The following is a 12451-nucleotide window of genomic DNA, read 5'->3' as shown; positions in this document are numbered from 1 at the left end:
ATATTCTTTTCAGAAAAAGGTGTAAACCAGAACAAAATGCATATCTCTGTCCTCTTTTTCAAGATGTGGCCAATTTAAACAGCCAGAATACATTTTTAAATTAAGAAATAACCTTTTTTTTTTTTTTACGATTTGTTGTTTTTAAATGGCTGCTGGGTAATTTGATATGCGTCTAAATATGTTTGGTCGTATGCATCAAATTGAGCGAATGCTACGCAGGTTCACTGAGTTGCAAGCCAAATAGATAGGTCTAGCTCATTGATTTGTAGATCTGACGCAGTTGCTACCTCAGATTATGAACCTAACAAGTGTTGCGAATGAGTTATGTAGTACCCACAGAAGGCCACAGGGAGGAGCAAGAGAGCTATAAACCCATACTGGTTTTTTTGCCTTAAAAACCCTAACCCTAAACCTTAACCCTGACTTGTACCTATAGCTGTAATGGTACCATTTTTCTAACCCTAAACCTAACCCTAACCCTGATTGACATAAAATAGCATGCAACAAAATTCTATATGTCCCATGACTTTATTTTTATTTTTTTCTCTCCCAAAACCAACACAGGCCTAATACATCTCTCCCAAAACCAACACAGGCCTAATACGATATATATATAATTTTTTTGCAGGCTGTTGAAGAGCAGTCTTTTGTGTTTTCTGTTACTGTTAAATGAGATATTAAGATGACTACATAATGTATGTATACTAGAGTTGAGATTTGCACATCTGACTAGTGATTATTTGTCCGGGGTTCAAAACCTGCTATTTTATTTTTTATTTTTTTCTCTCCCAAAACCAACACAGGCCTAATACGATATATACGATATACAGTTAACAAATTAACATGCCCTTCACTTGCGCGAGAAGACAGAGTGATCGCTGCCGCTGACAGCATGAGCTTTTGGCAGGGCTTGTTGAGTTGGCTACTTGTGCGAAAAGGCAGAGCGACTGGATTATCTTGGTTGATGAATTTGACAATGAGAATGTGACAATGAATGTAATAGGAAAATACGTTTCTCGACCAGAGGTGACTGAATTAATGTTCAGGATTATTGATAATCAATGATGTTGTTCTTGCTGATGGTGATTCTCACAGATCACTGCACCTGTACATAGCCCATCTGTAAACAGCCCATCTATCTACCTACCTCATCCCCATACTGTATTTATTTATTTATCTTGCTCCTTTGCACCACAGTATCTCTACTTGCCCATTCATCTTCTGCACATCTACCATTCCAGTATTTAATTGCTATATTGTAATTACTTCGCCACCATGGCCTATTTATTGCCTTAACTTACCTCATTTGCACTCACTGTATATAGACTTTTTGTTTTCTTTTGTTCTACTGTATTATTGACTGTGGCCTCCAACTGCTTATAAATGCAAGTAAAACTAAATGCATGCTCTTCAACCGATCGCTGCCCGCACCTGCCCGCCCGTCAAGCATCGCTACTCTGGACGGTTCTGACTTAGAATATGTGGACAACTACAAATACCTAGGTGTCTGGTTAGAGTGTAAACTCTCCTTCCAGACTCACATTAAGCATCTCCAATCCAAAATTAAATCTAGAATCGGCTTCCTATTTTGTAACAAAGCATCCTTCACTCATGCTGCCAAACATACCCTCGAAAAACTGACCATCCTACCGATCCTTGACTTTGGCGATGTCATTTACAAAATAGCCTCCAACACTCTACTCAGCAAATTGGATGTAGTCTATCAAAGTGCCATCCGTTTTGTCACCAAAACCCCATATACTACCCACCACTGCGACCTGTATGCTCTCGCTGGCTGGCCCTCGCTTCATATTCGTCGCCAAACCCACTGGCTCCAGGTCATCTATAAGTCTTTGCTAGGTAAAGCCCCGCCTTATCTCAGCTCACTGGTCGCCAAAGCAGCACCCACCCGTAGCACGCACTCCAGCAGGTATATTTCACTGGTCACCCCCAAATCCAACTCCTCCTTTGGCCGCCTTTCCTTCCAGTTCTCTGCTGCCAATGACTGGAACGAATTGCAAAAATCACTGAAGCTGGAGACTCATATCTCCCTCACTAACTTTAAGCATCAGCTGTCAGAGCAGCTTACACATCATTGCACCCGTACACAGCCCATCTGTAAATAGCCCACCCAACTACCTCATCCCCATATTTATTTATTTTTTTGCTCCTTTGCGCCTCAGTATCTCTACTTGCACATTCATCTTCTGCACATCTATCACGCCAGTGTTTAATTGCTAAATTGTAATTATTTCGCCACTATGGCCTATTTATTGCCTTACCTCCCTAATCTTACTTCATTTGCACACACTGTATATAGACTTTTTCTATTATGTTATTGACTGTACGTTTGTTTATTCCATGTGTAGCTCTGTGTTGTTTGTGTCGCACTGCTTTGCTTTATCTTCGCCAGGTCGCAGTTGTAAATGAGAACTTGTTCTCAACTGGCCTACCTGGTTAAATAAAGGTGAAATAAATAAAAAATAATACTTATTGAAATAGTAATCAAGTATAATTTCAAAACATGAGCATGAAAATAGATAATGAACATGAATCATTATAGTAATTCAAAGTAATCTGTTAAAAATGCTGTTTCAGTCCTTCCTCTTGCGTTGGCAGTGTGGAAAGGGACCGAAAAAAGGGCGGTCGGGAGTTTTTCCTGTGAGAGCGAAGGGGTGTGGGAGCTGGGGGGCTGTCAGCTATAGTGTGTAGTCAATACCCAATTGGCCCGGGGCATTCGTGTTGCATAATGTAGGGTATATAGGGTAGCCGTACCAGTCGCCATATTACACTTCGACAATTTATAGAATGCAAAACCAAAGATACACCCCGCATGTCTCTATGGGCTTTAGAGACGCCTGGCGCTGGCGCGTTGCCTTCAGTCGAGCCGGTGCAGGTATGTTGCCTAGTATTTGTTTTATGTAACCTCAACCTATCCGAAATCTGTTCCTTTTGAATGACCTTAATGTTTTCCCCAACAGGACTCAGTGTTTGCGTTCTTGCAGATGATATGTTTCAAGGCGCAAAACATGCGTTGCCTGATGCACACTGCTGGGGTGCACCCTGGCACAACTCTGGAGCGAGCAACACATAAGCAGTTTGACCATTTGCGTACCTTCAGTGGTCCACTGCTATTGATGGTACACATTGGAACAAACAACGTAGCTCAAGGGGATTCTCCTCACGACGTTATCAGGAGGATGCGGGAACTGGTCGTCAGAGTTAGGGATGAAGTAAAGTTTGCCGTTTGCTCCATTCTACCCCGGCCGAAGGACGATGCTACCACCAAACGTGTAGTTAAGGAAACAAATCAGCTTTTGGAGCATCTGTCACATGAAAACGATTGGTGTCATTTATTTTAGGACTAATAGATTATTTCTGAGGCGCTCACAACCCAATCACACACTTTATATAGCAGTGACCAGCTTCATCTTAATTGTCATGGCAAGGGTAGGCTTTTTGATTATTTGCAGCCTTTTTTTGTTTCATTACATGAGGTTGGTTAGACAGGGCAAGTTTAGATAGTTTACTTCTGTTATTTTCTTTGCATTTCTTTTTTGAGTTGCCTCGGATTTTTATTTATTTGACCTGACATTGATTTTAGGTTTTATTGTGCTATCCGGTGTTCATGTTCTTTTCCAAACATTAAAATGCACCAAATCTCTTCGTTCATGTGATGCCGTTCACTTGAATTTGTGCAACTTCTGACAGGCTTATAGTGTTAGACAGACCTATGTTATTGCTATCAGTGCAATGCTTAATTGCATTTTTCCCATCGGGTTTACAACACAAGCATGCTACATACATTTCCCACCCCCTCATGTGATTTCTGAAATTCTCGCAACCATGAACATGAATAAATATGCCTGTATGTCTGGCTAAGAAAGAACGAGGCGCCCTGACTATATGTTAGATTGCAGATATCTTTGGATGGTTGTAAAACCGTATATCTAAGCTACACGGGATGTGGTCGACCATCAATTTTACTTCATGAGAAAGTTTTGTTATATTGTTATATATGTTGGTGATATTGCATGCTAATAGCATGCCTAATGATATGCATGCACTTGCGTGCAGTCGGTTTCAACTCGAGCAAATGAAATGCATGTATCTGATTGGCTACCGTTCCCAGGTGGGAAACTTCCTGATGACGTGCCCTCTGGTCCTTGCCATTCTGCTATCCAGGTTCTATGGGACGTTCCTATCCATTGAATTTGAGGGTTAATGTTAGCAAAGACAGGAGGTTTAGACAAAAGTGTCAATATGAGGTGACTGATTTAATGTTCAGGATTATTGATAATCATTATTGAAAGAGTAATTCAGTAGAATTTCAATACATGCACATGATACAGGTAATAATACAAATTAAGGGTAATTAATTCACAGTAATCGGTTCAAAACTATTTCTGTAGCTGTGCAAAATCTCTAATCGAACACACACACACATACAATGGGAATTAGACCTTTATTATGAATGATTTAGCTCTTAAAAGAGCCTTTGGTTTTGTAACAGAAAATTATGTTTAAGAATGTTGCACCAACACTCAGTGAATGTAATCACAAGAACAAAACGTTTTTTGGGGGGCATTTCAATATTACCCACTCTAGATAGTGAGAGGCAGACACAATATAAAAGTCATATTAACATAATATACTGTAAAGAGTATGATTAGCATGTCTTTGAATTAAGTACGTTATGAACATAAAAAAGTATATATGTACAGTTGACGTGGGAAGTTTACATACACTTAGGTTGGAGTCATTAAAACTAGTTTTTCAACCACTCCACAAATGTCTTGTGAACAAACTATAGTTTTGGCAAGTCGGTTAGGACATCTACTTTGTGCACGACACAAGTAATTTTTCTAACAATTGTTTACAGACAAATTATTTCACTTATCATTCACTATATCACAATTCCAGTGGGTCATTCGTTTACATACACTAAGTTGACTCTGCCTTTAAACAGCTTGGAAAATTCCCCAAAATGATGTCATGGATTTAGAAGCTTCTGACAGGCTAATTGACATCATTTGAGTCAATTGGAGGTGTACCTGTGGATGTATTTCAAGGCCTACCTTCAAACTCAGTGCCTCTTTGCTTGACATCATGGGAAAATTAAAAGAAATCAGCCAAGAACTCAGAAAAAAATTGTAGGTACCACGTTCATCTGTACAAACAATAGTATGGAAGTATAAACACCATGGGACCACGCAGCCATCATACCGCTCAGGAAGGAGACGCGTTCTGTCTCCTAGAGATGAATGTACTTTGGTGCAAAAAGTGCAAATCAATCCCAGAACAACAGCAAAGGACCTTGTGAAGATGCTGGAGGAAACAGGTACAAAAGTATCTATATCCACAGTAAAATGAGTCCTATATCAACATAACCTGAAAGGCCACTCAGCAAGGAAGAAACCACTGGTCCAAAAACTGCCATAAAAAAAGCCAGACTACGGTTTGCAACTGCACATGGGAACAAAGATTGTACTTTTTGGAGAAATGTCCTCTGGTCTGATGAAACAAAAATAGAACTGTTTGACCATAATGACCATTGTTATATTTGGAGGAAAAAGGGGGAGGCTTGCAAGCCGAAGAACACCATCCCAACCGTGAATCATGGGGGTGGCAGCATCATGTTTTGGGGGTGCTTTGCTGCAGGAGGGACTGGTGCACTTCACAAAATATATGGCATCATGAGGAAGGAAAATATGTGGATATATTGAAGCAACATCTCAAGACATCAGTCAGGAAGTTAAAGCTTGGTCGCAAATGGGTCTTCCAAATGGACAATGACCCCAAGCATACTTCCAAAGTTGTGGCAAAATGGCTTAAGGACAACAAAGTCAAGGTATTGGAGTGGCCATCACATAGCCCTGAATTTCCTACAGAAAATGTGTGGGCAGAACTGAAAAAGTGTGTGCGAGCAAAGAGGCCTCAAACCTGACTCAGTTACACCAGCTCTGTCAGGAGGAATGGGCCAAAATTCAACCAACTTATTGTGGGAAGCTTGTAGAATGCTACCCAAAACGTTTGACCCAAGTTGAACAATTTAAAGGCAATGCTACCAAATACTAATTGAGTGTATGTAAACTTCTGACCCACTGGGAATGTGATGAAAGATATTAAAGCTGAAATAAATCATTCTCTCTACTATTATTCTGACATTTCACATTCTTAAAATAAAGTGGTGATCCTAACTGGCCTAAAACAGGGAATTCTTACTAGGATTAAATGCCAGCAATTGTGAAAAACTGAGTTTTAATGTATTTGGCTAAGGTGTATGTAAACTTCTGACTTCAACAGTACATACATAATTACACACAAATATATATATATATATATATATATATATATATATATACTGCTCAAAAAAATAAAGGGAACACTTAAACAACACATCCTAGATCTGAATGAAAGAAATAATCTTATTAAAGACTTTTTTCTTTACATAGTTGAATGTGCTGACAACAAAAAATAATCAATGGAAATCCAATTTATCAACCCATGGAGGTCTGGATTTGGAGTCACACTCAAAATTAAAGTGGAAAACCACACAACAGGCTGATCCAACTTTGATGTAATGTCCTTTAAACAAGTCAAAATGAGGCTCAGTAGTGTGCGTGGCCTCCACGTGCCTGTATGACCTCCCTACAACGCCTGGGCATGCTCCTGATGAGATGGCGGATGGTCTCCTGAGGGATCTCCTCCCAGACCTGGACTAAAGCATCCGCCAACTCCTGGACAGTCTGTGGTGCAACGTGGCGTTGGTGGATGGAGCGAGACATGATGTCCCAGATGTGCTCAATTGGATTCAGGTCTGGGGAACGGGCGGGCCAGTCCATAGCATCAATGCCTTCCTCTTGCAGGAACTGCTGGCACACTCCAGCCACATGAGGTCTAGCATTGTCTTGCATTAGGAGGAACCCAGGGCCAACCGCACCAGCATATGGTCTCACAAGGGGTCTGAGGATCTCATCTCGGTACCTAATGGCATTCAGGCTACCTCTGGCGAGCACATGGAGGGCTGTGCAGCCCCCCAAAGAAATGCCACCCCACACCATGACTGACCCACCGCCAAACCGGTCATGCTGGAGGATGTTGCAGGCAGCAGAATGTTCTCCACGGCGTCTCCAGACTCTGTCACGTCTGCCACGTGCTCAGTGTGAACCTGCTTTCATCTGTGAAGAGCACAGGGCGCCAGTGGCAAATTTGCCAAACTTGGTGTTCTCTGGCAAATGCCAAACGTCCTGCACGGTGTTGGGCTGTAAGCACAACCCCCACCTGTGGACGTCGGGCCCTCATACCACCCTCATGGAGTCTGTTTCTGACCGTTTGAGCAGACACATGCACATTTGTGGCCTGCTGGAGGTCATTTTGCAGGGCTCTGGCAATGCTTCTCCTGCTCCTCCTTGCACAAAGGTGGAGGTAGCGGTCCTGCTGCTGGGTTGTTGCCCTCCTACGGCCTCCTCCACATCTCCTGATGTACTGGCCTGTCTCCTGGTAGCGCCTCCATGCTCTGGACACTACACTGACAGACACAGCAAACCTTCTTGCCACAGCTCGCATTGATGTGCCATCCTGGATGAGCTGCACTACCTGAGCCACTTGTGTGGGTTGTAGACTCCGTCTCATGCTACCACTAGAGTGAAAGCACCGCCAGCATTCAAAAGTGACCAAAACATCAGCCAGGAAGCATAGGAACTGAGAAATGGTCTGTGGTCCCCACCTGCAGAACCACTCCTTTTATTGGGGGTGTCTTGCTAATTGCCTATAATTTCCACCTGTTGTCTATTCCATTTGCACAACAGCATGTGAAATTTATTGTCAATCAGTGTTGCTTCCTAAGTGGACAGTTTGATTTCACAGAAGTGTGATTGACTTGGAGATACATTGTGTCGTTTAAGTGTTCCCTTTGTTTTGGGTTTGGGAGAGCAACAGAGTTTATATATTAGAATGCAAATCTAATCAAATGACTGAAGTTACATTTTATAAACTGGCATTCAAGTTTAACAAGGAGTTACCTTGTAGGCCCCCTGTCTCATATCACATTCCTGCCAGTCCTAAAGCAGCTACGTTGTGAGTTATATATTATAACGAACACAATTCTATGAAATAATTCTAACCTCATTTTCAGAATAATCGAATAGAGGTAGATTTTCTGATACAGAACTACTAATTTCTTCATCTTCCTCTTCTTCATAGTCTATTACAAATGTGTCTCCTTTAGAACTAATTACTTTACCCAGCCACCAGCACACACTTACATCCTCGCTGCTAATAAACATGTGTTACATTTTTTTCAATACCAGATTCTTTGCACAAATAGGGATTCGTTTTATACGGTTTTCCTGATATTTGGAACATGAGGGCAACCAGGGCATATTACTAGTTTTGTCATATTTTATTCTAAACTCATAAATGTCATCTGATTTTCTACTGTCTATCACTGTTGCATCATATTCTGTATCTAAATCATTTCCACTAAATGTATGCTGAACACATTTTCCAAGTAACTGCAGTATTCTAACCACATCTACAGTAAATGTCTTCTCATACGCCCCAGATCTTGTGCTTTAAGGTGCTGTTTGGGAGCCTCTCTCAAAAATTCCTCTTTCCTTTGAGCAACAAGATCAGCTGGCGCAGTCGTGTGTGCTTCATCTAAGCTAGTGTCACGTGACTCACTCATAACAACTACTACACTCTTCAGGTTACTGATGAGCTGATCCAATGACAGCCGTTTACCATATTTTGATAAGTAAAAAATAGAGTTCCCGTTTTTCTGGCCGAATACAAAGCGTCTAAATTTGAACTGCGCTGTCACAGCTGGTATTTTGTCCACGTCACCTAAATTCTGCTCGTCCATTTCCTCCACACTGGTCCAGAACCCACCAAATTTGCCCATGTCTACAGTAATCTGTTGTCTTTTTGATTTTATCTATCTTGTTTCTCTTTAAGTGCCTGCAGTCTAGTCTCTCTTATTTTGAACATGCGCTCACAATATATGGCTCTCTGTCCTTTAACTGATGCCCTAGATCCTGCAATGAACTGAATGACATTCAGATCAGCATGGGCAGCTTGAACTAACCTGTTTTCATTTTGGGTGAGTCTTGTGAAGTCCAACAAGTCAGTGTAGAGATAGTAAACACAGTTCATTCATAAAAAATAAAAAAAACAATCTTATCATATTATCAAAAAATATCTATACCTAAGGTCACTGAATAAAGTGTATATCATTACTGAAATAGTAATTACTCAGAAATGCTTAATATAAAATATTTGCTAGATTATTTAATCAGTTACAGTCATAAAATAAAACGTTTACAGCATAACAGTTAAACTGATGGTCCATACACATGTACAAAAAAACACCATAGATTTAGTTAATTATTTAAAAAACACTTTCTTTACATAGGTAACATTATTTGAGCTCCCTCCGTTAATCAGGATAATCTCTTCTTTCTAATTATGCAAGGCTGGGCAGTGTATCTTGTTGTCATCGATCGCCACAAAATACTTTTTGCCCTTGGAACGCTGAACTCCCCCCATTGTTTTCCTATGGAGAGGCATGCTGATATATTTCACCAAATATCTCTCAATGTGTATATTTAGATTTTTTCAAGTAGGACACCATTTTAATCAGGGTAATCTACTCTTTCTAATTATTTAAGTCTGGGCAGTGTATCTCGTTGTCATCGATTGCTGGGCCAAAAATAGTCCTTAGTTGCAATTTATTTTCTACTTCCTCCTCATGCAGACATAAGCGCAGTTGACACCATAGAGGTGCGTATGTTTACTTTCTACAGAAGTTTTTTTTTTTTTCAGTATCGTCCTAAGAACAAATTGTAGTGGAAATATGAAAAGGGATACTTTTTTTTGTGCCATTTAGGCAAAATGGAATTCTAAGCATAATTCCAGTCAAAATAGGCTCTGTGAACATTTGATTCAATTCATTTGCTATGGGCTCGTGCTAGTGTTCCAGTTTAGCCTTGGGTGAATTTGGACTCGTTCTATTGTCCAGCCTACCACTGTTTCACAAGGTGACAGCCTAGTTTGCTGGTTGTTTCAGTAGTCCCTAAAACATTAAACAACCAGAATGACAATTTCATACTCATGTCACAACACCCATAAAGCTAGCCAGCTAGCTGGCTAATGTTAGCTAGTCAGCTAGCTTGCTAAATCACGATTTAAGTAAATTAACTTTATGATAAAAAAATATGCATAATCATTTGTCTCTACATTAACTAACATATTCCTGTCAACTGTACATTTTTTGCATGATTCATTATGACATTATAGTCACTAACCCATCCTAGTATTTTGTCAACCATCTTTGCTGAAGAAAGTCTCCAGTGTATCATGATACACTAGCACAGGATGCCGCATGGTGAAACACCACTTCCCATTCATTTCAATGGAAGGAAAGCAATGAGAAGCGGAGAGGGCGGGGGACATTTGGGCGGTGCGAAGGTGGCGTGGGAGGCGGTGAAAAAGAAACTTTTCCCAAATTTATGCAAATCACCAGCGGCAACCGCTGGGCAATGACCAATTATATCGAGTAGTCCCATGCCGAATTTGATGCTATGCGACCCAAGGCTGGAGACTTTCTTCAGCAAAGATGGCTGACAAAAATACCTAGATTGAAGAAAATGTAAGTGATCACACGGATCAACCCTTAAAGAGATGGGTGGGGCTAAAGCTTAAGAGGGTGTGAACGATGCTGAATGGGTGTAGACAAAGAAGGGCTCTCCAGTAGTAGTACCAAAACATTGAAAGACGATTTTCTCAAAAGTGAGTTTACAAGTTGATCAACTTTCAAAGCAGAATTACTTTCCCATTGTTTCCTTAAATACAGTGTCTGATATACCATTTTGTAGCTTTGAGTCTCTACTTTTATCCAATGTAAAAAAACAGAAATTGAAATGTAGCTACATATGACCAAATCCAGGTGGTGAGTCACATATTTTCACACAGACTCACACTAAGGGCCAGGTTGAGTCCACTCTATTGGGAGACGAAGTATTTAACGCTTTTGTTATGGCAAGCCTAAATGAATTCAGTAGTAAAATTGTGCTTAAGTTGCATGGACTCACTCTGTGTGCAATAATAGTGTTTAACATGATTTTTGAATGACTACCTCATCGCTGTGCCCCACACATACAATTATCTGTAAGGTCCCTAACATGAGCAGTGAATTTCAAACACATATTCAACCACAAAGTTCAGGGAGGTTTTCCAATGCCTCACAAAGAAGGGCACCTATTGGTAGATGGGTAAAAAAAAACCATTGAATATCTCTTTAACATGGTGAAGTTCAAAGCAAATCTAATTTTATTTCTCACATCCGCCAAATACAGCAGGTTGTCATGACTTCTGCCGAAGTCGATGCCCATTCCTTGTTCGGCTGGTGCTCGGCGTTCGATGTCACCGGTCTTCTAGCCACCATTGATCAGTTTTTCATTTTCCATTGATTTTGTCTGGTCTCCGTACACACCTGTTTCTTATCCCAGTAATTACATGTTGTGTATTTAACCCTCTGTTTCCCCTCATATCCTTGTCGGTGATTGTTTGTTATGTTATGTACTTGTTGATTATGTATCGGTGTGCGACGGGTTATTGTTTACCCGGATTATTGAGTACGTTGGTTTTGGAGTTAGTTTTCTTTAATAAATACTCAATTTTTAACCACTTTGGTTTCTCCTGCATCTGACTTCCCTGCCACCTACATACACGGATTATGACACAGGTGTAGACCTCACTGTGAAATGCTTACTCATAATCCCTTAACCATCAATGTAGTTCAAGAAATACAGTTAAGAAAATATTTACTAAATAAACTAAAGTAAAAACATCCACTGAAATCAAAAAGTAACACAAGAAAATGACATAACAATAATGAGGCTATACACAGGGGGTACCTGTACCGAGTCAATGTGCAGGGGTACAGGTTAGTCAAGGTCATTTGTAAATGTAAATAGTCCGGGTGGCCATTTAATTAATTGTTCGGCAGTCTTATGGCTTGGGGGTAGAAGCTGTTAAGGAGCCTTTTGGTCCACAACTTGGCGCTCCGGTACCACTTGCCGTTTGATAGCAGAGAGAACAGTCTATGACTTGGGTGACTGGAGTCTTTGACATTTTTTGGGACCTTCCTCTGACACCTCCTTGTATATAGGTCCTGGATGTCAGGAAGCTTGACCCCAGTGATGTACTGGGCCGTACGCATTACCCTCTGTAGCGCCTTACGGTCAGATGCCGAGCAGTTGCCATACCAGGCGATGATGCAACCAGTCAGGATGCTCTAGATGGTGCAGCTGAATAACGTTTTGAGGATCTTGGGACCCTGAGGGGGAAAGGTGTTCTCGTGCCCTCTTCACAACTGTCTTGGTGCGTCTGGACCTTGATAGTTTGTTGGTGATGTGGACACCAAGGAACTTGAAACTCTCAATCCGGT

General features: G+C 40.8%; 1 long non-coding RNA gene across 1 annotated transcript; it reads left to right on the top strand.

The window, feature by feature from the left end:
* The first annotated feature begins 2770 nt into the window (after positions 1-2770).
* LOC115149887 (uncharacterized) lies at positions 2771-3889 on the top strand. The gene is made up of 2 exons (XR_003866991.1): positions 2771-2896; positions 2982-3889. It is a non-coding gene; the product is annotated as an uncharacterized LOC115149887 (long non-coding RNA).
* Positions 3890-12451: the final 8562 nt, after the last annotated feature.

The sequence above is a fragment of the Salmo trutta genome, chromosome 16, assembly GCF_901001165.1.
Source record: "Salmo trutta chromosome 16, fSalTru1.1, whole genome shotgun sequence".
In the NCBI taxonomy this organism is placed as follows: Eukaryota; Metazoa; Chordata; class Actinopteri; order Salmoniformes; family Salmonidae; genus Salmo; species Salmo trutta.
This window is presented reverse-complemented; position numbering and strand designations above follow the sequence as displayed.